The sequence below is a fragment of the Arctopsyche grandis genome, chromosome 7 (assembly GCF_051622035.1).
Source record: "Arctopsyche grandis isolate Sample6627 chromosome 7, ASM5162203v2, whole genome shotgun sequence".
NCBI lineage: Eukaryota > Metazoa > Arthropoda > Insecta > Trichoptera > Hydropsychidae > Arctopsyche > Arctopsyche grandis.
Window position 1 is genome coordinate 31,723,251 of NC_135361.1, and position 27,259 is coordinate 31,750,509.

Here is a 27,259-nt window from a genome sequence, read left to right on the forward strand (position 1 = left end):
AATTACATGTGCATAGGTGCACAAAACGAAAAAGAAAATGCATCGGAACATAATGCATGCATGCATAGGAAATGCACGCAGTTCGCGCAATGGCTGGCCTCGTTCGTACTACATATAGTAATTTCGCGTCCGCCATCATCCATTCCAAATTATTCATTCAATTTGCTGATTGCGTTGATAAAATGCCGGCGGGTACGTAAATGCACTATGCACGGCTAATAATGTGATGCACTTTTTGCGTGTTTTTTGCAGCGCTTCTTCTTCGCCGCCGCATAATGTTTTTTTAATTACGCCAACTGTCATTCATTCACCACAAATATGTATATTGTGTGCGTTTCATGAAGGTGTGTATATATATATACAGGACCAGGGCGAAAGGAACGGCCTTTGAATCTAATGATTTACATCATTTACATATATGGAGGTTTCACATGATTTTTATTTATATGATTATCGTGGCAAAACTATGCACAACATGTAGTATTAATATTTAATATTTTTCTACTGCAAATAAATCAATACTACAATCGAAAGAGTGGTCTATAATTTGGTATTTGAATTTAACGATTATCGCGTGTATTGCCGATTGATTGCATATTGCACGAAAACAACAATTTATATGATTGCATTTAAGTATGATTACATTTTTATTTCGAAGAGTTGTTGAATACAGCTATTGATATGTACATATAGATATAGCTTTATATGATGTTAATAAAATTTTATTATAATGTCAATTTTATTTGAGTTCAAAAAGTGCACTATGAATACTGTTACAAATTGTCAATAAAATGTTTTCAAAAAATTAAATTAATGTTTTATTAACATTTTAATTTAATGCCTAAAAATTTTGATTATTTCCTGTTTATTTTGACCAATTACCTTTTTATATTTATAATGTAGTCAATTTCTGCCAACAATTTTCGAACAAAAATAAATATATATATATATATATATTATAAAAATAAATCTAACAGCATACATATCATATGTATTTATACAATATTAATTGATAAAAATATTAAGTTTAAAAGAAAGTTGCTATAAGTATTTATAGTTTTATAAAAATCAGTGCAAAATAATGAATCAAGAAGATTCAAATCTTCAAATCAAAATAGAAAAACATTGAGAAGCACCTATCGAAAATCAACTACCTTGAACACAATAGTGAAAGCCTATAAATATATATTCAAAAATTAAAATCAATATTTGCATTGGTTCTAATTTTAGAAGCCTTCTACGTAAGAGCTTCAACAAATTCCATGCGTTACATTACATTAATTTTTACCATGTGTGCTCGCTTTCAATTACTATTTTTTATTTGAATTTATTTCTAGGGATTTATTCAATCCTTTTTCCACACAAACACACACACACACACACATACAGTGATCCTTAAGCATTAGTTCGAACGAACGCCGTTCAATCTCGCAGTTTAAACATCAAACTGCGCCTAGGGCTTTTGTTGTAGTTTTGGTGCGAGTGGTGATGGGCACCGAGATAACACTCTGAGTGTCAAGCCCTTATCAGTTGCGTGTATCGACCACCCCTAGAAAATGTGGAGAATCCCTTCTGACAGACACAGGGAGCGCCATTGTGAGGGACCATTGTCCCGTTTTCTGCGACAACCCTGATTGACTATACTAGAGAGAAATAAAGGGACCGAAGAGGGGGGCCCCAGTATGACGCTCTCATTAATATTCACTGTTTTTGCACACACTCACCTACAAACTCGCACTGAAAAAATAATATATACAAGCACACACTATGTACGTAATTTTCCGTGGAAAAAAAGAGGACCAGGTACGGCACGTTGGGCTCGAAAAAAAATAATAAAAGGGCCATATGTTGGACACGCATAATTGGCCCATTCCATTAATACCGCACCGTTTTGTTCTCTCGTTCCGACAAAAGACCGTGATTATGTTATAACGACGGTGAATATATGTATGTATATGTTATATTTAAAAAAAAATCAATTTTCGTTCTATTTAATATGATTTATAACTATTTTTTTATATAGTTTTTTATGACATTATAAGACACTTTGAAGCAAGATCGATTTATTCAAGAAAATTCATGAATATGGAACTTAAATTTAGCTGTCGTTATGCACTTGGTTTTCGGACACCATTTTTTGTGGTGCAAGAAAAAAGATTAAATAGTGTACTTTTGCTACTTAATGTGGAATCTAGATCTTGACTTTTCGCATGTTTATTGATTATTCTAGAAATAGCGTTAGTACCATTTATATACAGCCTTAATAGTAATAAATATATCAACATACATATGTACTTATGATAAATTTTCCCAATAAGAAATACCCATAAAAATTACCATGTAGATAAGTATTAAATTTAGTCGACAAAATATTTTTTTACAGTACAAATACATACATAATATATTAAAATGAGTTGCATGGTAAAGGAAATAATATAATATCACTAGTTATATTTGAAAACATGCATAATTTCAATATTTGCATTAAAATTGGCTCACTAAAATAATTGACAGGTGCTATAAATATACTGTAGCTGTAGTATTTAAAAAAGCATGCTTTTGTAATTAAAAAAATTCTGTTAATTCAAAAAATACATGTCAAAATATGTATGTTTTATTCAAATGCCGTTTAATACATATGTAGGTATTTTTAATATTATTAATATTAATTAAAAATTTAGTGGTATATATACTATTGAATATTCAAATCTGCAGAATAAGATCTTCTAATTAAATATTATATATTATAAGTGGATGAATATAAAAAATAAAATATATAAGAGACAATCATCTTTATTATGAAACGCGTGTCGTGTACAAATTACTACGAATTTTATTAAGCCGAAAAAAAAAGTATCAAACAGATAAATGTACATTATTATAGTTGAAAAATAAAGGAAATTCATTCAAAATGCAAATGAAAATTATATTATCATAATAACGAGCGCGCGTTTCTAAGAAATTTCACGTTATAAAAGGCCTCCGTGTGAAGCCTATTGTATTATATTATTTACACGTGCACGATCTGTACATTACTAACGCGAGCCGCTGTACAATATAGAATGTTTATTTAAATTTAAACGCAGCAGACGAAATTGTTGAATTTGTTTATGTGTATGGTTATTTAATAATGGTGCGTGATTGAATTGTCAACGATCTTTGGCTAGCAATGTATTGCCGGATGGACACTTCGTTTATGGAAAACTACATACTTATTTAAAATCAACAGAAAAATTATGATTTGAAATGAAAATAGAAATATTTTTAAATAAAAAAGCGTTTTTAAGGAATTCAAATATATGTAAATAAAGAAGTATTCGTTCTCAAGAAATAGGGCACGTTTTTTTTGATTGATTTTTCAGTACAAAACTTTGCAACGAAAAAGTCATAATAAAATTTAATTATTATTTATAATTTGTTAATACATCTTCAAAGGTATGATTAAAATTAAAAATCAATAATTTATAAGCATCAAACGAATGAAAAATAAATCGTCTTAACACTTCAAAAAAAAATACGACTTTTTTACTGTGACTTTTGCATCGTCCATAATTTATGTTTGAAATAAAATTAAAAAATTCTTATTTTATTCAAAAATCCAATGCAATAATGAATAGATTATTTAAATAATTTTCATATACGTATTTCATCGAAATTTGTTTAAATTTATTATCAGAATAAAAATGACACCGCGTCGAGCGGCCGTATTTTCACACTAGCGCTCACACCGCTCGTAAAATTTTGAATTTGCATTCGAATTTAGCGCCTTTTTCGAATCGTTTGACATTTCAGTCTGCCTTTAGAAATTCAGGCGACGCTCTCGTGTGAATGTGCATTCGGAATTTTGACCGATTTCTAAGAAAAAATGTACTCAAACAAATATTTTATGATCGAACCTTAGGTAGATGTTACGCGGCGAATATCAATTAGAGACGCCATTAAATTAAATTCAAATGAAACTTCAACCTGGAAGGTAGTTCCGGATATAAAATAACCCTTTCTAGTCTCACCTGTCGCCTCTAGATATGCGAAATACCTGTAATTTATTACCCGAGCCTCCTGCAATACAACGATTCCGATTACGAAACGCGATCAATTAATTATTATTGTCTATTTAAAAATGCGCGTATTAAATAATGACTATTAACACATTGATTGATTGATATTTATTTTCCCAGAACATATTTAACACGTTCAAGAGTGCATACGATGAATTATTTAATACAAATGCGAATAAATTGACCCGAGAAAATATAAATTATTAATTTATTCCTGACATCTTTATATACGCGTGCTGCTATTCATTGAATAATCCCTTCTCTCTCTCTCTCTTTATATATATTAGTGTGTGTATTTAATTATTATTTATATATTTAATTATACGACCATATTTGGAGGGTTGGTTGTTTGTGTAATAATATTAAAGCGAATTAAGTAGTTTGTATAAATCAACGTGCACATTTGTACGCGTGCAAATTTTAGCATACGTTTTGACGATAATTTGTGTGAATTATTCATTATCGAATTGCTGGTAAAATTCATTGAAATGAATCACAAGTTTCATCAAAAAATATCATCACGATTGGATAATAAAATATACTGCATACATAATGAATATTAAACTTTATAATTAGGCATTGAGAATTGTAATCATATTGAACAAAAAAACTAAGCTAAGATTTATCAAATAAATAAACACATGGAAATTGTCAAAAATTAAACATAACGTTTACAATTTACTCAAATGTATTGTATTAGTGTTGATATTAAATTCTAACCTGGTGAAATATCATAACAATACCAATAACTATCACAAATTGAAATATTTGTACTAATATTTTAATTATGTATATTCATAAGATTATTTATGACTTTCTTGTATGTAATGCAGCATTGATCACATATTGCAACCAAAAATCAATAGAATCAATCTATATTTAATCGGTCAATAATTGTAAATACTTTTGGTCAGTTATTATAACAAATAGTCAATAACTCAACTCAATTGTAATTGAATGTAATAAATGTTCAGCAAACAAAAGAAACAGTCGATACATTCAGGTCAGCAAACAAACGGCTAGTATTTATAATAATTGTGTAATAAGTTCTATTTTATAATTATAGCACACAATTAAATCATTTTTTGAATTCAAATTTTCTAATTTGATGAATCCAATAAAAGTATTTACTGACCGAACTGATAGTTAGTCACCGACCATTTAATTTAAAAGCAACCAACCGACTTGTTCCCAAAAGAATCGATGCTTTTTTCCACACAACTCGATTTATAGGCAAGAATTTATTAATTTATTTATTTTATTATATTACAAGTGGTAAAACATGACCTTGAACTACAAATTTATAATACTGTAAATCTACTGGTATTAAAAAAGCCCATTAATTTCGTCGAATATAAAATCGAAGCCGACAATAATTTGTATCTGCACGTCGGATACTTAACCGTGTAAATAAAGTTTAACAATCAATAAAGTAAATTTAGACGGACAAGTGATCGAATTTGTAATTAAGCCACGTCAGGTAGGTATATAAACACGAGGTGGGGTGAATCAACCTTTACACTGTGCATCGTTAAATTAATTGATCCGTGTATAATAAACTCGATTATGTGGGCTAAAGCCGTATCCGAACAACAAAGCGATACAATAAATAAATTAATACTCACACACGTACTTACAAGACGGAAAAAAAACAACATTGAATATAATTTATCGTATATTGAACGTGAAATAAATATCAAAAAAAAAAATAGTAACACCCATACACCTTACGACTTCCCGGAACGAATAGTTGAACGGCGCACACAATACGTTATTGATTTTTCCGTGTAATTATTATATGTATACATAGTATATACCTACGTGGTATTTGCATATTAATCGAGAAAGGGTTAAATTTTTTCGTGATGGAATTGTTAGGGAGTTGAAAAATTTGGCGATCTATTATAAAATGTGACAGTACAGGTGGAACAGGAAAGGTTAAAAATATAACTGACATATGTATTCTTAAATATAGGATGAAACGTAAGTGCGGAAAACAGGTGCGTTCATGGTCTGGGGCTATTATAATATTATTATTTGCGAAAATCCAGGGTCGGCACTGTGATAATTTAATGTGGACGCAGGTGTCTCGGTATATTTGTAGAATTCAACGTTTTTAATTTGTAAATGAATTGAAAATTTCCGTAATGGTTTAATTATTTTTTAATTATGAAACGAGCTATTATTTACTAATAAGGATGACTCGTCGCGTTTTGTCAGTAAATATTATTAAACAGTGGCTCAATATTTTGACATTCTTACTTAGAATATTCCACTCATTTCTTTTATTTTTTGATACTTCAGTAGTTATGTACATATATACAAACTATGATATCACATAGTTTTAAATAAAATTGCTTTTTTTCGTCATACTGTTAAAAATGTTACATGGACATTAAAAGTCACAATACCCGTTGTATTTTTTTTTAATTCCTACAAATTTGGCTATTAAAAGTGCGAAATATAATCGTAAACTTTATGAGATTCAATCTTTAGAAATAAATTTAATTACTAAGCTTTTCTAATGAGCTTGAGTTTTTAATATTTTCAATTTTAAGTTAAATATATTTAAAGTTTAATTAACCTGGTGCAAGTTGAAGTCAAATAATTTATATGAAAATCCCTTCATTTATATCAAAGATAAAATCATTTCAATGTCTTAGCCATTCTATGAGCTTTTCAGTTTGTAATTACTAATTAAATATTTAATTTAAGGACTTGTAAAAGTACAGACCTAGATTAAAAGTTCAAAAAATTTAAATTCCTCAATTCATCAAAATTTGTATAATGAAATTTCAAACTGAAATTCACACGACTAATTTCAACCGAACGACCTTGAACTTTGCAACACCCTCTATCAAGAAAGCTTAAATATTCATCCACGTGTATTATAATGTGTTTTTAAGGAACGCCCACGTGTAATGTACCCAAGTTTTAGAATGCAGCGTGTTTCCTTTGCGCGCTAGGTGGTTTCCCTTTTGTGATTCGTGTCGTGTATTTCGGCACTGTGGGGTCATATCTCAGCCGGGTAAAAGGGACACGTGGACACGTCAGGACATCCTCGAATTTATACATGTCAAGAGACCGACTGAAACTAATAAAAGCCGTGTAAAACCGGTCGGCGCGTACATGTGTATCTTTTAGTATGACTCGCGCGTAATTAATATTGATATATTGGTTTATTGTTGTTTAACGCTTCCTTTCAGAGGACTTCGGCGCCTGGGGCAGCGGGATGGTGTGGCGCCTATTACTACTATTTTTTTTTTATTTATGCTTACCTATATATGTATGGAATATTTATATAAAATGAACAAATGAAAGGCAGATCTTCTGCTGAATCATAAACAATTAAATTCAAAGTAAATAAGATCAAAAGTATATAAGAGTAAGAATAAGTAAGATAAATTAAAAAAAAATAATATTTTCATAGAAATACATATTGAGAAAACATCTTGCTATTTGATTTCAAGATAATTTTTTTGTCGCTCAATTAAAAGTTTTTTTTTTCTTGAAAAAGGATGAGATTGTGCTGATTTGTGTACATACATACAATAATTTGTTTTACATATGACTTCCCTTTATGAATTTCTGATTAATTTTTTTTTTGATTATTCTAAGCAATGTAATATTTAAAATATATCAAGTCTTAAAAACTATTTGTCAAAATAAAATATTTAAATGGCTTTTAAAAGCTCTTGTTTGTGTGTGTGTGAGGCAAATTCTCATGGTTAGATCTAAATTGCTTAATTTGAGTCATATCAATCCACAATTAGATTATGTCTTCCAAAAAATCACATCCATTCTACAAAGAAGTTTAAAGTATTTGAATAAATTTACCAAAAAAATAAACAAACCCGCCAACAAAATAAATCTAAATTTAAACATTGTCTCACAAGAAATTGAACATAAATATATTGCTCTCAAATGGTAATACTTTCAAAGATTTAAAAAAAAAAACTCTTGTAGTTTCAGCTGTGAAGATTTTTACCAAAAGTATTTAATATACATAACATTACGAAAACAATAAGTTTTGGAAATCTATAAAAAAAATCTACTTTCTACATACATAAATGCAAAAATGAAGCTATTCGTTAAAATTAATTCAGTTATATATAATACTAATTGCATTTAAGTAATTACACAATATATGTATGTAAGTAGAAAGCTATAAAAATTCGAAAAAAATATTGAGTGGAAAAGGTTAAATCTACATAATTTTCTCATTAGTAGGTAACACTTAGTAGGTAAATAAGTGCAAGCTTTTCTATATAAACCCCAGACTATCATTGCACCATCGCACATTTAACCCCTTCCACACATCTCCATCAACGAAATACAATCATACATATATAATAATAACAATAAAACGAACCAGCACGTGAAAGAATTCATTACAATAAATTACGATATCATTTCGCGAGCGCGCGCGTCAAAACAATCCTCACATTAAAAATTACTCATTTTATTCGTGCGACCCGAAATTCGAAAATTCCCCAAGCATTGTTGCGACGACGCTCCGTTGACAAAAGCGAATATAATAACAATAATAAAACAAACATAGCGCAAAAAAATACACACAAAAAGTGTCCCTCGTCGTCGTCTCGAAGATTGACCCGTCTCATTCCCACGCGGCGAGAACGAGCTCGTTATAAGCGAGAGAGACGACACGGCGAGAAATTGCGTTCGTCGCCCAACTTTTGTGTCCCACGAAGTCGCGACTCGCGATTGTTTTTAGAGAGATATTTGCGGCTCATGCGTGTGCCTCTCCGCGAGGGGGTACACTTATTGTTGATCTTAATTAGATTTCCAGATACAAATCTCAGGTTAAAATAATGATAAGAGAAAAAATGAGAAGACTGCGTATATTCGTATAATGTGATTCTTTTCCGTGCGACAATGGAGATGTTGCGACACATCAGTCGCATGGTTAGTACGAGCAGATACGTTAGATTTGATTTGAATTTGTTATTGCGACCGCGCTTATATTACCATTTTGTGTTTGTTATATTCAATGCTGGGATGCGGAGCGCAAAATCGACCGGTAAAAATGCAGATTGTGTGTGTGCGAATTCGTTGCATCCATTCTATGCAAAGGTGCGTTCGAATATGCATTTTTAAATTATTAAATTTGCCGGGGGAAGCGGCCGCTAGTTTTACAACGTTTCGCTCGTTAATAACTCCGCTTTATTTATTACAAATCTAAAATTAAAATTGCGCAATTAAAATTTGCAATTTATGATCCTTCAAATCCTACTTTCATTTATTTTTTAATCATAATACGATGCTGGGCATTGTTGTTTCAAGCAAAGTACATAGATTCAACACAAATGTAACACATAGATATAATGAACTTTTTATTTTATTTTTTAACCAATTTTTATATTTTCTCATTACTTTTATTGTAATCATCAAATCCAGTGTTGAAAATATTTTTTTGCAAAGCATCATTTCAAATGTAAACACTGTCTTGCGTATAAGAAGGCAGATTTAAAAAAATGCTTTATACATAACTAGTTAAACATTTCAAAATAAGTTATAGTATTTTTAAATAAAAAAATACAAATGTTCTATTGATATTTAATTCAAATTTATTTAAATTTTAAAACAAATAAATCAAAAGCACCTTTACATTTTCATATAAATAAATCAACAGACAACAAAGCAACAGGTGTCCTTTTGCTTCTTTTTTTAAATTATTTAAAATCAATATTGCACATATTTTTTAACTTTATATTTAAATTTATATTCTTTTCTTTTAATATAATTTATTTGAATTTTTTCATACGCTTTCTATCATTACTACATCGCTCAAAAGGAAAAGCATATTTTTATTGACCACATAAATTCTTGGACGACATAATAAATTTAATAATTTTTTATACAATTTAATACGAACATTCTTCAATCAATTTTCATATTTCATTACAAATCATACTCTCATCTTTGAACAGTATTTAATTCAAATTTAAATTATGGCTCTTATCTTATTAAATTTAATTAAATTAAATTTAATTTAATCTAAGCCGCTGCAGCCAAACATACCTAGTCAATAAATGCATTTTTTTAATTGCTTTACGAATGTATCAACCAGTCTTTACTTCCCCTACCGACGTAGTACATACACACACACCCACATTTAGGTATAATCAACTTGTGCACATTTCGCCAGAAGCCCATGGGGAACAATGAGGCATGCTAAGTGGTCTCGAACAACAACAATACGGTTAGCCATGGCGGCTATTTAACCGTTCGTTTAATCAATAAGAGAAAGGTCCGAAACAATGGCTTATAAAATAAAGTTATAAAGCGCACTTCTAGCTTACAAAAAAAGCACACGCATACTATATAGTATACCTACATATATGGATATATGTATGTATGTAGGTAACCATACCAATTTTATTAATAATGTAGTAATGTGCATTATTCGTGTTGTGTGTTCACGTGGCGTAACGTGCGACAGTAATTATACCTCTCCGGTATACATGCTCGTAAGTATACAGATACATATATACTGACCGCGCAATACACAAATAAACGGTCAAATCAGGGGAAAACAACCCGAATTTGATTCCAATATTAATTTATTGCTTAATTAAAATCTCCTCTATAAATTTAAATTTTCTTGCAATCACTTTTTTTGTTCTATGCTTGTGTAGTATCAAAAGTACCTACATATATCATTGAAATACTATTGACATTCTACGACACTTTCAACGTTCCTATTTAGATTGTCGGTGAATTTGTACATTTACTATGAATGAACTGTCTGTTTTTCATTAGTTATAAACGAAAATTCAAAATTTACAAAGATACATAATATGATCCAGATACGTTGCATATGCATACGATATTTCACTATTCAAATTAGTGTATACTTTATAATTAAAAAATCGTATACTTGCGTATCATCGCGACATGGGCCGACTACACCACTGCCCAGTTCCCCCCCCCCCTCTCGTTGACCCTGTTTATAATTAATGCCCGGACCCAGAAGGTGCCGCGTATTGTTCAAACGTTGTAAATGCATTGTTAAAGGTTTGCCGAGCCTTTTTTACAAAGGATTTACCACAATGGAACAAAGAGCGGCCCCTTGGCTATCCTACCTCTACTTATAATAAACAAACTTCGAGCCTATCTAATCCCATACAAAACCTAACCTTGAACAATTACAAGCACCCAATACATAACTCAAGTACCTAGTACATAGGTAGATCTTTCGAAACATCACTTAGAAATCAAAACCTAGCAATTTCACATACAAATCCTTAGCAAATTGAACCAACCCACTACATACATATTTTTTATTTATTAGTTTATTTAAATTGGCACACATACAGCATAAATAAATAAAAAAATAAAGCAGTACAGTGAGACAAAAAATATACAAATATAAATGAAAATATAATATTCCATGTACAGTGAGCACCACATGGTAATATAAAGCAAACAAAAAAGAAAAGTTACAAAAACATATTAAAAGTAATAAACAATAAAGGTGAAGAAGCAAATCAACCACAGATTTACTTCTTCAACCTAGCCCCAAAAGTACCGAAAGAGTCAAGAGCAAAAAGGTCAGGACAATCATCAATACTATCGTAAAGACATGGGCATATACATACGTGCGATTGTACTATTAAACGAAGTGTTGTTATGACAAATTTGTGTATAAAACAGTGAATCGGGCATTAACGTTAAAATTAATTTCGTTTAAAACAGACGCGTCAAGGATAACATTAGCAATCTTGTATAAAAGTAACAAATCAGAAACCCTTCTGCGATGAGACAAACTAGCGATCTTGAATAAAGAGAGTCTGTCATTATTGGTGTTGGCAGCAATCTTATGTGATAAATAGCGCCAACAAACGCTTCTGAATTGTCTCTAAATGATCTATGTATATGGGTTTGGTAATAAGGAGACCATGATTGGTCGTTAACCAACTGTTTGCCTCTTAATGTCTCCAAGTGCAAGGTTATGTGCTACTCCAGATCCAGATCCACCCCCGATCGTACCTTTCCATATCTTGTTAGTAACTTTTTATTGAACTGGATCGATTCAACTGTTGATCTCGGGAGTGTCCTAAATTTCTCTGTTCATATCGACTCTGTGTGTTCCTCTGCCTCACGAATGCTTGGGTTTGTCTTCCGTAATCCTCGACACTACCATAATCCCGCTGTTTTGAGATTGCTGTACAATGCTCTAGTTAGGAGTATCTTGGAATACGCCTCTATGATCTGGAATCCTTACACTAAGTCTCTATCTGTGAAGCTTGAACTTGTCCAAAGAGGATTTCTCAGACTGCTTTATAAGGAGCAATATGGGATTTACCCAGTGGCGTGCGCTGAAATTATCTCTCTTTTTGTCGTACACCCTTACTTAATGTGCACGAGCAGGATACAAGAGGATTTACCCATACTTATTTCCTTCAAAATTCGTCATGGGTATGGTCGGCTACACTTCTCTTGACCACAGGAGGAGTGTTGCCCTCACCAAGTTCTTTTTTTCCATATTTAGAGGCTGTATCTCCTGTCCGTCTATCCTGGCCAAGTTGGGCCTTCGTGCTCCAGAGAGTGTGATATGGACCCGCCATCGTCCCCTTTTTCACCCTCCTTTGGCTAGAACTGTGGCATTTAGATATTCTCCCATTCCTCGCGGCCTCCGTTTCTTAAATTCACTGGATGGTGCCATTGACATTTGTCACGTCTCTCTTCATTCTCTGCACCACTTCCTAAGCTATGGAGGTCGCGACCATTTAGAAAGGTTGAGTTAGTGTTTTTAATTACGACTTTATTATGATTTCATGTTTTATTTAGTTATCCTTTCCTTATTTAATTTTTTATATTTGTATATATAATTTGTTTATTTAACTTGTATTTTTTCCTTTTGTACTTCTTAATTTTTTTAGCACACTCGTCGCTTTGGAGCAATCTGTTAGACGAGTGTGCTTGATTAATTTTTTTTCTAAAATAAAAATAAATAAAAATAAAATATGACTGAAGTATCATACTCCACATTACTACGAACCAAACTGTCATAGAGCAATATCAGAGTATGCGGATTCTTAAAGGGCTTGGGCAACTCGGCAGATAAATCCCAATAGCTTATATGAATTAGTGACTACATACATACATCATCATCATCATTTACAGCCACTCGCCATCCACTGCTGGATGAAGGCCTCTCCAACACGCTTCCACCCGTCTCTGTTTTGCGCAACACTCATCCATCTCACCCAGCACATTTTCCTAATTTCGTTCACCCATCTTCCTTGCGGCCTTCCTTTTACCCTTTTGCATTCTCTCGGGTACCATTCAAGCACTTCTTTTGTCCACCTTTCGTCCATCCTCCTAGCTACGTGACCCGCCCATTGCCATTTCAATCTCTTCACTCTATCCACTATGTCCACTACTCTTGTCATACTTCTCACCCACGTGTTCCGCTTTCTGTCTTTCCTCGTTATGCCAAGCATACAGCGCTCCATACTTCTTTGAGTGCATTGGATTTTATGTAGCATCTTGGCGTTCAATGCCCAAGTTTCACATCCATACGTCATCACTGGCAAAACGCATTGATCAAAGATCTTTTTCTTCAGGCAGAGTGGCATTTTTGATTTAAAAACAGCATTCATCCGTCCAAATGCACTCCATCCTAATTTCATACGTCTCTTTATCTCTTCATCTTTACTACCAGACATTTAAATTATTTGACCTAAATATAAATAATTATTTACTACTTCTACTGGTTTAACATCTAATGGGATGCTATCAGGCATGCAAAAACTATTGAACATTAGTTTGGTCTTATCTACGCTAATTTTTAATCCTACTTTTCTACTTTCCCTGTCCAGCTGTGCTAGTCTGTTAAGTAGGTCAGCTGAATCACGAGCTATTAAAACTATATCGTCTGCGAACCGAAGGTGACTCAAGGAGCGACCGTTGATGCTTACTCCGGCTTTGATATGGTTAAAATGCATAGAATTGTAAAAAGGTTATGCGCATCTGTCCCGCGGAGAGTGGAACACGAAGCTCACACAAAAATGTAACAAAGGAGTCGAGCGGCCAATCAGCGGTGCGCGAGCCGCGTGGGTGTTGCCAAACACTCACCCCGCCCCTTCACCCTCACCCACCCACCCCCCTGCCACCCACCACCCACCACCCACCACCCCCCGACCCTCACGTAATTGCACGTAATTGTTCGACTCGATACACACCGACTCGCCATGCCCGAGTGTGTATCTACGTACGTACATTGTACATATGTACTACACACAAAGCGAGATGCAAATGTTCACGTGTACGTGCTTCGTCTCCGTCTCGCTCGCGCGCCTCGCTATGCGCGTCTCTGTCGCGCTTGCAACACTACCGTAACAAATTAACCCATTTGCTGACCGACCACGTCGATTTTAAGACCAATAACGTCCGCTTATACGGGCCGGTTCAAATCCGATAAATACTACCCGAAAAGGCGAACGTCAACAAGTGCAAAAAAAACGGTGCAAAATCTACTAGGAAATACATGCAAGAACGAGGGTTTCCGGACATGTGCCCCCCCCCAGGACACGTACCCCCGGCTAAAAAACCCCTTGACATTAACCCGCCCGTGCAAATAACTCCCGCCATGAATAAAAATTGTTTAAAAATAGTAATAAATAATTAATTATTAACAATACAGTAAAATAATAAATAATAATAAATTAAGTGTGGTAGAGCCAGAGAAATGTTATATTAATAGAACATGTTTACCGTTTCCATTACTACGCAATTCGCGCATGCTACTACACTCAGAATATAATCAGGGTTTCACATATCACATCACATATTACTACAGAAGTAAAAGTCCTTTTTGATAGTTAAATATACGTGTTTTATTTTCATATAGATTTTTGTATTTGTCTTTTAAATTAACGTGTAATGTATAGTTTCGACAAAAATATGTATAATATAAAATGAACGATGTTTATATTGATTAAACTTAAATAATTGGTTATTAATATAATTGATTATTCGGCGCCACCAAGAAAAATGTTTTTACATTCATTTAAAAATAATTTTTACATTTCTCTGGTGCCACCCCTGAATCTGTTTGCTGAATGCTAGCTGACGCCATGACACTTTTAAGAACTGTCAAACTACGATGCTAATTAAATAATATGTTACTTAAATGATCAATTTACTTATGAAAATGTATCCCATCTTGTTTATTTTGTGCATCGTGCAATTTTTAACGATGCACTTGCCCATCTTGCGAGTAATATAAAGTTTTTATCGGACATACGTCGAGCACCAAGCGTCGAATACGATTGATGTTAAAATTATTTAAATAGGTCAGTGGACACCTTTCATTTGACAACAATGTAACACCTAAAGCCACTTCTAATATATTACATTTCTCTGGGTAGAGCATATTGAATCTCAATTTATATAATAACGCATGCAATTCCCGTTCTTGTTTCCGTTCCCATTTGTCGGAAAAACGCAGGCAGCGAACACATTGGTCGCGACGCGAAAACATTTGAAATTTTTGCGTTGAAATGACACTCATTACCGTTTTCGTTCCCGTTTTTTATCACAGTAATCTTCCCGGAAATGCATACAACAAAGCCTGAAAGTTTCATCGTAATCGGTTCAGTGGTTTAGGAGCCTATTCGAGACACACAGTCAGACAGACATTTATTTATATATATGTACATACATATATAGATTTAATTTCAATTTATTGTTGTAAATAGAATAAATATCAATTAAAAATACTTTTAATAGCCAGTTAACGTTTGCGTTCTGTGGTATTAAAAGTAAATTTTAATAGAAGTACATATATATTATTATTATTATTTATAATTTAAATATTTTTAGACTATCCATGATGGAATTTGTAAAATCAAGTAAACGAAAAGAAAAAGAGATTGAAATACAATTGATTTTGGAGTTTTGTATATCTATTTGAAATTATTATTATTGATTAATGATTTTGTATTATTGATTATTGATTATTTATAAAGAATCTGATATATGTATTATTGATACCTGTATTTCTGAATCTGTATTTTTCTGGCTGAAATAAATTAGCATTGATACTGACTTTTTTCTAAAGATACTGTCAATTTTTATAAAATATTTTTATCCTTGACCAAGAACGAGCACTGTATAATTGATTCATTAAAGAAACGACCCTGTTTACAAGAGACGTGGATAAAATCATACCTATGAACTTTAGTTGGTTAGTTTTAAGAACATTTAGCTATCGTCACGTGCATAGACGTATGAAATTTCATTAATGCTTTCAAAATAAAATGGCTTAGAGAAGAGTTTTCTTGATTTTCAGTTAAATACTAAGATGTACTTATGTATGTATATTAATACCATGGCCTCCACAAAAGAGGGGAGGCTAGCATGTCCAGCAGGGGCCAAATTTTAGCTTTTTCCCAGAGGGGGCCAAATTTTTGACCAGTAAGGAATAACTTTCTGGGGGGGGGGGGGTGTATTATATAAAAAAAATGAGTGTACATATGTATATGAATTTTAGCTATTTCTTGAAATCATTTTTTTATTTATTTATTTTTATCAATAAAATTAATGGTAAAATGATAAAGGATTAACAAATTTTAAAAATATCCTTCTAAGCATCACAAATAACAAAACGAAATATATTATTTTCTGGGAAAAACCGACGTGTTTATACCTGACAGTGTTCTAAAGAATTTCAATATTCAATTTTTGTTGGTTTAGTATTTTAATTCAAATTTATAATAATACATTAAACAACGTGGATAGCCCCGTTCAAATCTAGGGGGGGGGGGGGTGGCAAATGACGCCCCTGATGTCCAGAGATCGGCGCTGGGGTGATATTTACCAGGAAAAAGGGGGTGTCTATTGTCAATTTCTATCGTGACCCATTTTGTTTTCTATTGAAGATTTAATTTAAAACAAAATATAAATAAAATCCATAATTTTTTATGCTAGATATTACTAGATGATTAATAATACTATTTACCAGTTTTCAAACAAGCATATCTACCCAAGATTTGGGGTGATTTAATCCGTAGGGGCTGATTAAAAACTATCAAAGGGGTTAATATATATGTAGGTAAACGTTTAGTGTATACATAGTTTTCAAATATATTGAATTAGATTCAATGATCTAATCTACACATAAGTACGCTTTTTAAAACAGCAACGATACATACAATAGAAAACCATCAAATTCGACCGCAATTGAACCAGCAAGCAAGCAGTCATACAAAACAAAAACATCCAATAAAAAAGGTAATAAGCGTGGGTGTAACTTGGCATTAGAAAGCATCTTGAGCGACGAAGTAAAAATTAGCCCGTTTGCGTTCAACACGTAAACGGGTATCAGTGGCAGATAGTTTCGCATAATTTTATTACACCCATTATGTCAAAAATATGAAATATGGATTTTTATCCAAGAAACAACACACACACACTCAAATACATAACATAAGAATATCGAGCTACCGGTACAATCAAATTAAAATCCAATAACACACTCGACGGGATTCGAATGCGGAACCTGCACCGCATCTGCGGGGGGTCGCCGAAAGCGTATTATAATTGAGGACATTAGCGTCAAAATCGTTCACTCGTGCAATTATAATAGTTCATTATTATTATATTATACCTGGCTAACTATCCGCTGTATATCTACATATGATACTTGAGTACTGATGTGTGTGTGTGTGTGTTTGCGTAAATGTTGTGTATACTTAATGGTTTGGTTATTCAGAAGCGCTGGATAAATAAACCCTTCGGCTTATTAGGTGATTATTATCCAGTTTTGATTACGATTGCACGGCGGATCGATTATCCGGTTGATGTAATCGCAATTGATGATTTTACATGTTCATAATATTGTTAAGATTAGTTCCCACTATGCCATCATTGAACGAAACGGTCCAGCATTTGTGGGTAATTCAAATTCAATTTTTTCGTATTTGATTCAAATTTGATATATTATTAAAGTGACAAGTCGTTGTCGAAACTCTATTTTTAAATATTATCAAAAATTAAACAAGAAAAACGATTGTTTTCTAACTTTTTTACAAGTGATTCAAAATTGGGCGCATCAATGTTTCAAACAATTTTTCTTACGTTTAAAAAATAAAACATGATTGAAAACACACAACAGTGGTTCCAAAAACACATACATATGTATGTGTGTATATATATACCTTCAAAATTATAACCCATACTCAGTTATATTTTTAATTGCGTTGCATTTCAAAACGGACAGGACATATTTTTAAACGCTCCTACTATTTTTACAACGTTCGACTGCGAAAAGCATCCGACGAAAATAACAAAACCAAAACTAAAAAAAAAAGATTGAGAACCATCGAACACATGACGCATGACCTTGAAACAAACTCTAACTATTTAAAAAAATAAATAAATTTATTCAGAAAATCGCATCCTTTTTATTCAAATATGCAAGATATGTGTGTAATATATATTCCAATTTTGACACCATTGCGTTTTAACATTCAACACGCATCCAACTTTGACAAGCTCCAAACGGAAATAAAAATAATTTAATTAAACGCGACCCTGAAAGACATTTTATTAAACACATCTAAAAATACACACCGAAAATTCCAAACATCCAAACGTGAAAATTTTGACACAAACATCCACAAAAAAATAACAACATTGAAGTCATACCCATATCTTACACTATATTTAATTCGAATCCAATCGTCCGAAAAGGGTTAACGGACGCGTTTACAACTGATTCGTCACGCCTCGTTATCGATTACAAACTACCTATCGATCCCGTATCGTCCCTAACAATCGTATAGTGTTACTCCACACACACAGAATCATATTATATAATAATCACACACATGTGTATACACATAGATACATACATATGTGTAATCGTGGGGTTTTGTGGGTCGCTGCGAGGCCGTTTTGTGCGTTATTTTAATGCGTCCCGCGGATGGTTATCTAAATTGCTCAATCGCTGTGAAATTGGTTAAATATCTAAACCGGCGCGACGCAACCGTTACCAAAATCACTATTAACTCGTATCCATATACGTATGCACTCTGTATCTACATATGTATAGTAATGGTGCAGTTGAGCATTGCAAATTTCATAACATGCATCGATTCGGGCCCCTCGACTCCATTGATTAACGCTAATTTATCTCAAACATTCGAAATTGATACGAAAATCCAACTGTGGATTTTATTTAACTCGTTCAAAATGAACAGCAAACCGTATTTGCACCATACTTAGATCTTGGATTGTAAATTAAATAAAAAAATGGCAAAAAAAGTTGGTGTACTTTATAGGTTAAAAAATTTATTTAGTATAAAAAGTAAAATGTACATAATGTGCTCATTATATTTAGTGGATTGTATATTGATAAACTGCAGAAAGTGCATAATAGAGCAATGCGTGCAATTTTGAATGTGAGGAAACGTACGAATTTTAGATGAATTGAAATGGTTGGATATTAGAAATAGTCTTAAATAAAGCACTTTAAAATTAGTAAATAAGCTTGATAAGAATCTACTACCCAAATATTTTAATAATCATATAGTTAGGAATAGATATATATGTACATAATTATAAAACTAGAAATAGGAATAAATTAATTAGAGGTAGAGTTAAGAAAGCAAAAACTGCAGTATGTTTTTTCCACAGAGGTGTTCAAATATACAATGTCCTTCCTGTGCTAGGATACCTCTGTGGAAGATGACGTAATTATATACATATGTAAGTTTAATAAAATGCTATGTTTGGAATTATATTATATTATTTTAAGGTAACTAATTATACTTTAGTTAATTTTGTTAACTATGTTATAGATATTATAGTTGTTAGTTTTAGTTTAAAATTGTCAATTGTGAAATAATTCATTAGCAATTTGCTATTTAATAATAAATAAATAAATAAAATAAATCTGTTGAAAGATTTCGGCAGACCCGTGATTCGTGATAATTAACTCATTATTTTACCTAAACTCGAAGTTGTTTAGATATCCAACATGACATGCATGTTGCCTTGTCAAATGCTATTGTACTTTACAGTTCAATTTTCTTATTCATGATAAACAATTTCAGTCAACACATTGATACGCCAAGCCAAATATATAATTATTTTTTTCTTATTCAAAATGAACCGCTATCCAATATCTTACTTTCAACATAAGTCAGAGGCTCTTAGCTAGTGATCAAAGGACCTTCAAAGGTTGAAAACTCATTATTTCAATTAAGCTCAAATTCGATTATATGTCTAATATGACAGGTGTGTTGCCTCACCAAATACTACAAAAAGAAATTATTTTCGATATATCCATCAGCATGGCTCGGTGATTGCCTTGATACTTAGCACCGAAAGCTCACCTGTTTCAATCCCATGAGCTGACCTCGATTGTAAAGAATTGATTCTGAGTATTACCTTTAATGCTGCTGGTCAGAATTGGATATTTGTGACTCCAAGTTTCCTATCAGAGTTTGCCAATTTATCTGATTTCATTGTTGAAGCGGTTCCTCCATCAAATTGGAAAAAACCATCCTACTCACTACTAAAACCATACTACTCACATTGATTATCTATACATAGATGTCTCGCTAATTTTCCTATACATATATAGTATTTGTATTGGGCTTATATCTCTGGTCACAGTGACTCGTTAGAGTATTCTTTAAGAGTATTTACTTTAAAAAATCGATCGTGTATATAAAGAACTTGAACTCACTCATCAAAATCAGAAAAATGTTAGGTTTTTGAGGATGTTCTCAATAAGGGAAGAAGAAACCTACAACAAAACAGAATCCAGCTCAAGATTCTCCAGCTCAAAAAGTAAAGATGTCCACCAAACAAACAAAATACAGTAAAGAATCCCCGTCATACATAGGTGTACAAATTACAACACTCAAACGTTTGTTGCAGTAAATTGGCGAGGGTTAGCGACCCTGCATAGTTGTCCGATGCGCTCAAAACATTCCTACACACAAAGAGACGGACATATAGACAGAAAAATGCCTCTATTGGCAGAACTGCATAGTCTACGTCGGCAAATGAGAGCTCGTTTATTCATTTGAAGTGTCGATTATGTACAAAATTGCCACAGTTAGAGAATGGCACGCGCTCGAATTCCTCAAACACTCCACGCTGCGCTGCTAAGTGCCCAATGTAAACGACCGTTTATAAAGTGGCTTAATTTAAATTGAAAAGTCTCACAGGTGAAATTGAGACCACTTTCATGAAAAAATCTGGCTAGCATTTCAAATGAATCGATCGACACATTTGTGTTTCTTTAAATTGTAAATAGGTTTTTGAGCTCTTTTTCCTATTATGCTGTACGTTAACATTAGAATAATATAATACTAACAAAATTAAATTAAAAATGGTAAAATAGAAAATGATCAGTAGATCAGAAGCTATTAAAATAGATATAAGATGTTTTGTGAACATAATTTCGTAATAATAATTTTTTTTCTAATCTTCATACTAGATATGCATGTCTGTAACTAATCTATTGCTTTGTTTACTGATTTTAGATTATATTAGATTTTTAAATCATTAAATTGATCTTTAATGTGTATCTAAATTATCTTACTGATAATTACACATGTATTATACACATAAATACTAAAATAAGTGAAAAAATAATGCGAAGGAAGTTCGCAAATGCTTCACTGCAAATGAACCGATACACCGAAGAATAGAGAAATGACATCAGATTTTTGATCATTGTTGTACATATTAATATAACATATGAACATAAGTACATAGGTATGTAATTTTTTATCATATTGTATAAAATAGGTAAATACTTTGAATACAATTACGTACGTGTAAAAGCTTAATTCAATAGTGTTGACATTCCAAAATTAAATTTACTGTCCTATCTACTTAAACAAAGTATTTATATAAAACAAGTATACAGGGTTTTGAATCTTTTTGTTTCGTAGTTACTCATTAAAGCAAGGTACATACATACAGTGCTTTATATTGTAACAGTTTTGAACCGCGTTCTCGTCGCAGACTTAATTAACGGTTAAAACTTATTGTCGTTCGTTTCGGCGCATTAAACACCAGCCAGTTCGTTCGTTTATAATAAAGTTTGCCAATTTAAACTTTGATTTAAATATTGGCGTGCCGCGACGACGCGAACGTATTCTGCAAAAGTTTTCCCCATACACACAAACGAACGAACGAACGAAGGAACGGTCGCTTTTCAATTGAATGAATACGAGAATTGTATGTTACATAACAGATATCTATAAATTCGAATTCGAAAACTTTAAGCGGCATACTCTGGTATAGAAAAGCTCATACGTTTTAAATAATAACAGAGGAATTGAATTATTCCCAAACGAGACGGATAAAACAGACGATTTTCCACACTGATCGTAAATCAACGTTTCCAATTTTATATCCCCCCCTTCTCGATAATGTTAGTATTTATTTGTCGACTGTAAAACAATAAAACTCAACCGAACCCGGCTACCGAATGTCTATAATACGGATGGATGTAAATGGAAATCGAAAGCGAAACCATAACCATCCGATGGGGAATACATTACGACGCCATTAGAACAATCAATTTTTTGATTGTGTCGGAATAGAAAGAATAAAATGAAAAAAAAAATAAGACCAATTTGTAGATAATAGCACTCTATATGTACATACAAAAGTAGCGTATTCCTAGTGAAGTATTTTATTTTACAATTTCAGGTAGGAGTTTCGCAAAATATATACCCATTTTTATACCTGAAAATGCAAACTCGTGCCTTTTTATGCACCCTTTAAAAAAACCCATTGTAAAATAGTTTCAACTGATATGCTTCTTAAGTGAAGATTTAAAGTGCATCCTGTACTTTTATTTGAATACAAAAAAAATGCAAAATTTTACAAATCAGTGTACTTACATTTGTATTAAAAAAAACCCTTAAAATTACAATTTGAAATCTATCTACGTATTACATAAATCAACTGAAAATTACATCGCACATTTTAAACGATCTATTATTAATGAAACTAAAATCGATAAAGGTATATGAATTTTATTGAAAGTTCCAATCAATTCCGTCTTAACTTCTAATCAATTTTAATTATTATTAGATATACGGCCGACATTCTTGAATGAATATAAAATTAAAATAGAGCACGTTTGAATAAATATCACCCAAATATAATATGTACAAAGAATCGATGGAAAATTCATCAACGAAAGTACATATGTATCATTGATACTAGGATAAACGCAATCATAAATTATTAATAACATTTTCATCAACACAACTAGCCAAATTTAAATTCAAATCTTTAAATAGAGCTATTTTTCAATATAATTCAATATTTATAACATATTAAATTTGCGTTGGTAATTTTTTTCGAATTTTTCAAATTCGCTCTACCCTTGCAAAGAATACCATTCTTCAAAAACGAGTCGATTTCTATGCGATTATTTTTATTACTTCATATTCTTTTCGATCCCTAGTGCCGTGGACGATGATACTTAATTTTTTAGTATTTTTTTGCATATAAATAACGGGCTAATAACTCGATTCCGGTAGATTACGTACATCACAGTAATGAAACCCATACCGTGGGTCGGTAACACCGGCACGTTAACCGCTTCGCTACTCCACCATGGAAATAAATACGAGCGGCACATCAGAACAGTATCGTTTTTCACTTCTTTTCATAAAACACACACACACACACACATATTACAACGTACATATGCTAATTCCACCCACGTAATAAAAACTTAAGTTACCTTGAATTTTTGTTCGAATACTCGCCGTTCGACTAGAAAGATTCTCTCGACGGCCTGTTCTTTTTTTTACGGCCTCATTTTATTTACAAACATTAAATCGTATGAGCGGTGTGTGTTGATATGAGCTTTCTCACGAAAAGTTTCGTAAAATCGATACGCATTCGTTCGGAAGAGTTAGTGCTTGTAGTACGAGGCTTACGCGTGAACAGTTAAGTATTCGGTTAATCGATAAGGGTTAATATCCTGACGAAAAGTGTTTAATATCGTATTTATTTACGGCACGTTTCCAAAGATACGTCTTGTTTTCGAGTGAATAAATGAGAATATGAAAAAAAAAGAAAAAATAATAACAAAATACGTTATTATTATACTCGTTTCGTCTAAATTGATACGTAAAAATGGGAAACGTTACAAAACGAGACGCGAATTTTCTCACACATTTTCATTTCATTATTGTTTACGTTTTAATTATATCCAAACGCCATACTTTTGTAGTTTTTGTATGTATAATGACTTAGTAAATCTGCAATATACGAACGGAATTGAGCTTTGATTTACGGCAAGCTTTGAATTAACATTGTTTGAACGAGCGTTTAAAGAGACATTTTAATTACTATATGAAACCCTCAATAAACATACTAAATTAAAAGCTTAACGTCAAGTCATATTATTTAACAAAAATTTGAAGCAATTAATCCATAGTATAATATATAAGTTGATTTTTATACTTTTGTAGTACATACATATCTACATATATAGGTTGAAATAGATTTATAAATGTATTGCATATGTAATAAGTGTATAAAATCCTACTGTTTGTTCAAATAATAGCCATGAGATAATTGAAGAAACTTTTCTTATAAAATTTTGCAATGTGTGATATTTAAACAATCATTGCTATTATTTTTAATATGAAATATGAGTAAAAAACATTGATTTATCAACACTGTTCGTATGAGCTGTCAAATTAAAACGTACCAAAAAATTTTCCTACGAACAATTAAACTCAAAATTATTATACGTAAGTAAGCGTAATACCTCATCGTTTTGTAACCGCAAAATTTTCATTAATATCATCCGGAGTTTCTCATATAAATCAATGACAAAGAATACACGTTCGTCCGTCGTAATTATTGCGATTTCGAGTGTCTGCAGTGTGTCAAAACAGGGGCAATCGTTACGTTTACGTAAACGTAAAAATAAAACTAATGAAAAAACCCGCAATTATGTTTAATTAAGCGTGTGTGACGATCTTGTAAAGCGCTATGCTATATGCTCGATATTGTTTATGAATTATTAATGCGAGAAATTAAATAAAACGTGCAGTTGACTCTTCCAGTTTTGCTATATGAATAAACATTCAAGTTTTATTGTGTATATTAAGTATGGTACATACATACATACATATACCTCTCGATATAAAGAGCTTCGTTCATTAAAAAATACGGTTCGTTTCATATAACAGACCCATTGTGTTCCGGCTAACAGACGATGCACAAAATTGTTTTACTGACTACGTGTATACGTACTAAATGTATAAATTGCAATTTCTAGTATGAAATAAAAGAAATATGCTGAATTTTTACGGACGCTTAATTTTTTTTTCATTCATTAAAAATGTACACAAAATGAGAGGCCGAAATATGCATTACCGGTCACAAAACTAATGTCAGAAAATATCACATACATTCAAAATTACCGCTATAATCTATATTTAGACATTTCATATTGTAATTGATGTAATATTTGACTTTGACTATTATATGAATTTTCGTCCAAATTAGACCAGTCAAAAAATGTATTTTTTTTTATTTATTTTCAATTGAAAAACATTAAAAAAGGTTTTATATTTATCATGCATGCATTTAATTTCCATCTGAAGGCGATAACATAAGATGTACGCGAAATTGAACCAGTGAATTATTTTAATCGACGCTTTGGCCGTTTGGTCGCATTGAACGTTCCGTTTTTCACGGCCAAAAGCGTTTCCCAACCTTGCCAATAGTGACCCGGGTCACCGGCGATTGAATTATTGATTTGTTCAAACGGAATGTTGATCGAAGGAGGCAAGGACCCGTTTGATTTCGTGGAAAACGAGAGTCGTCTCGGCGGGTTAATATAGTCATTTGTCACCGGCGCAGGCGTAATAAAATTTGTTGAAATACACCGGCGGCAATATTAATAATTTTGGGGCCCTTCCAGGAATCGTCGGGTCACCCGACACGCGGGACTCGAGTCGCCCTACGGATTATAAGCTGTTTACGGGTCGCCAGAGCGATATCGGCTTACGGATAGCCGTAAATCCACGGTACTGTATGAACGCTGCGACTTTCGGTAGTTTCTTTTAACCCTTTCGGTCACTCGAATATCTAAAATTTATGATTATAAAAGTAAACAGAGAATATACTCTTTACAATAAATTTAAATTGAAGCCAATAGAATGAATTTTATTTAAGAAATTAATTCACTGAACACGAGTCGTATTATTTCCAATATATTCAACCAACAAATTGACAATTGATTTTGTATTAAACACGACTAACTTGCATTTAAATAAAACATTTTTGAAATCTAATTCCACGCTATTTACTAATTCTAATACACATGGTTGTCAAAGATCAAAATAAAGTTACAAAAAAAATATATAAAAATTTGGACCAAATACATATATGTATGTAAAACATACCTAAATTCTAAATAGGTCGAAATATCTTTAATTTTAATCATTTGTATTATGTATGTTTTTTATTCTAAAAAAAATACTGAATATGATCAAAACCATTGTATGGAAATGAAAATCCAACTTAGCTAAATTTTAAAGTTGAGTAAAAACAGAACTATTGCATAAATTGAGTCAATTGTGCAATTTTTTACATCTAAGAATCACAAAAAAAAAACTGTAGAAATCAACGTTTCAAAAACAAAAATCAAGAAGATTAAATTTAATATAATTTAATTCAATGTTTTCAATAAATATCAATACCTATTAATGAACAAAAATAAATCGGCCAAAGCTTCCACACAATGGATACTTTCTATAGCGTGTTATATAAAAATAATTTGAAAATAAATACTTTCATTACATAACTTAAACTTTATCATACGCTTGAAAGTTGCTAAACGTGTAGATATAAGCTACAAAATTTGCACTGATTTATATATAATATTATACATATACCTATACAAAGTTACATGCCTAATCTAATCTACCATTGAACATTGAACAAACACTCACACAGTATATGTTTCGGAATCACAAATTCTCAACCGTTTCATTTAAACCCAATTTTTTTTTAAACATTTGTAAGTATGCCTCTGAATATTTTCAACATTAATTTTTTTTTAGTTTACGAGTGCGAGTAAAGCGCACTCACAAACACATAACTACGAACTCAGAGAGAGACCGATCAAAGCTCGAGATAAGTCCGGCCCTGAAAACGGT

General features: G+C 32.0%; 1 protein-coding gene across 2 annotated transcripts in view; it reads right to left on the reverse strand.

The window, feature by feature from the left end:
• Positions 1 to 27,259, reverse strand: part of LOC143914205 (GATA-binding factor C-like) — a 140,462-nt gene that overhangs the window by 108,469 nt on the left and 4,734 nt on the right. The gene's annotated exons all lie outside the window — the stretch shown is intronic.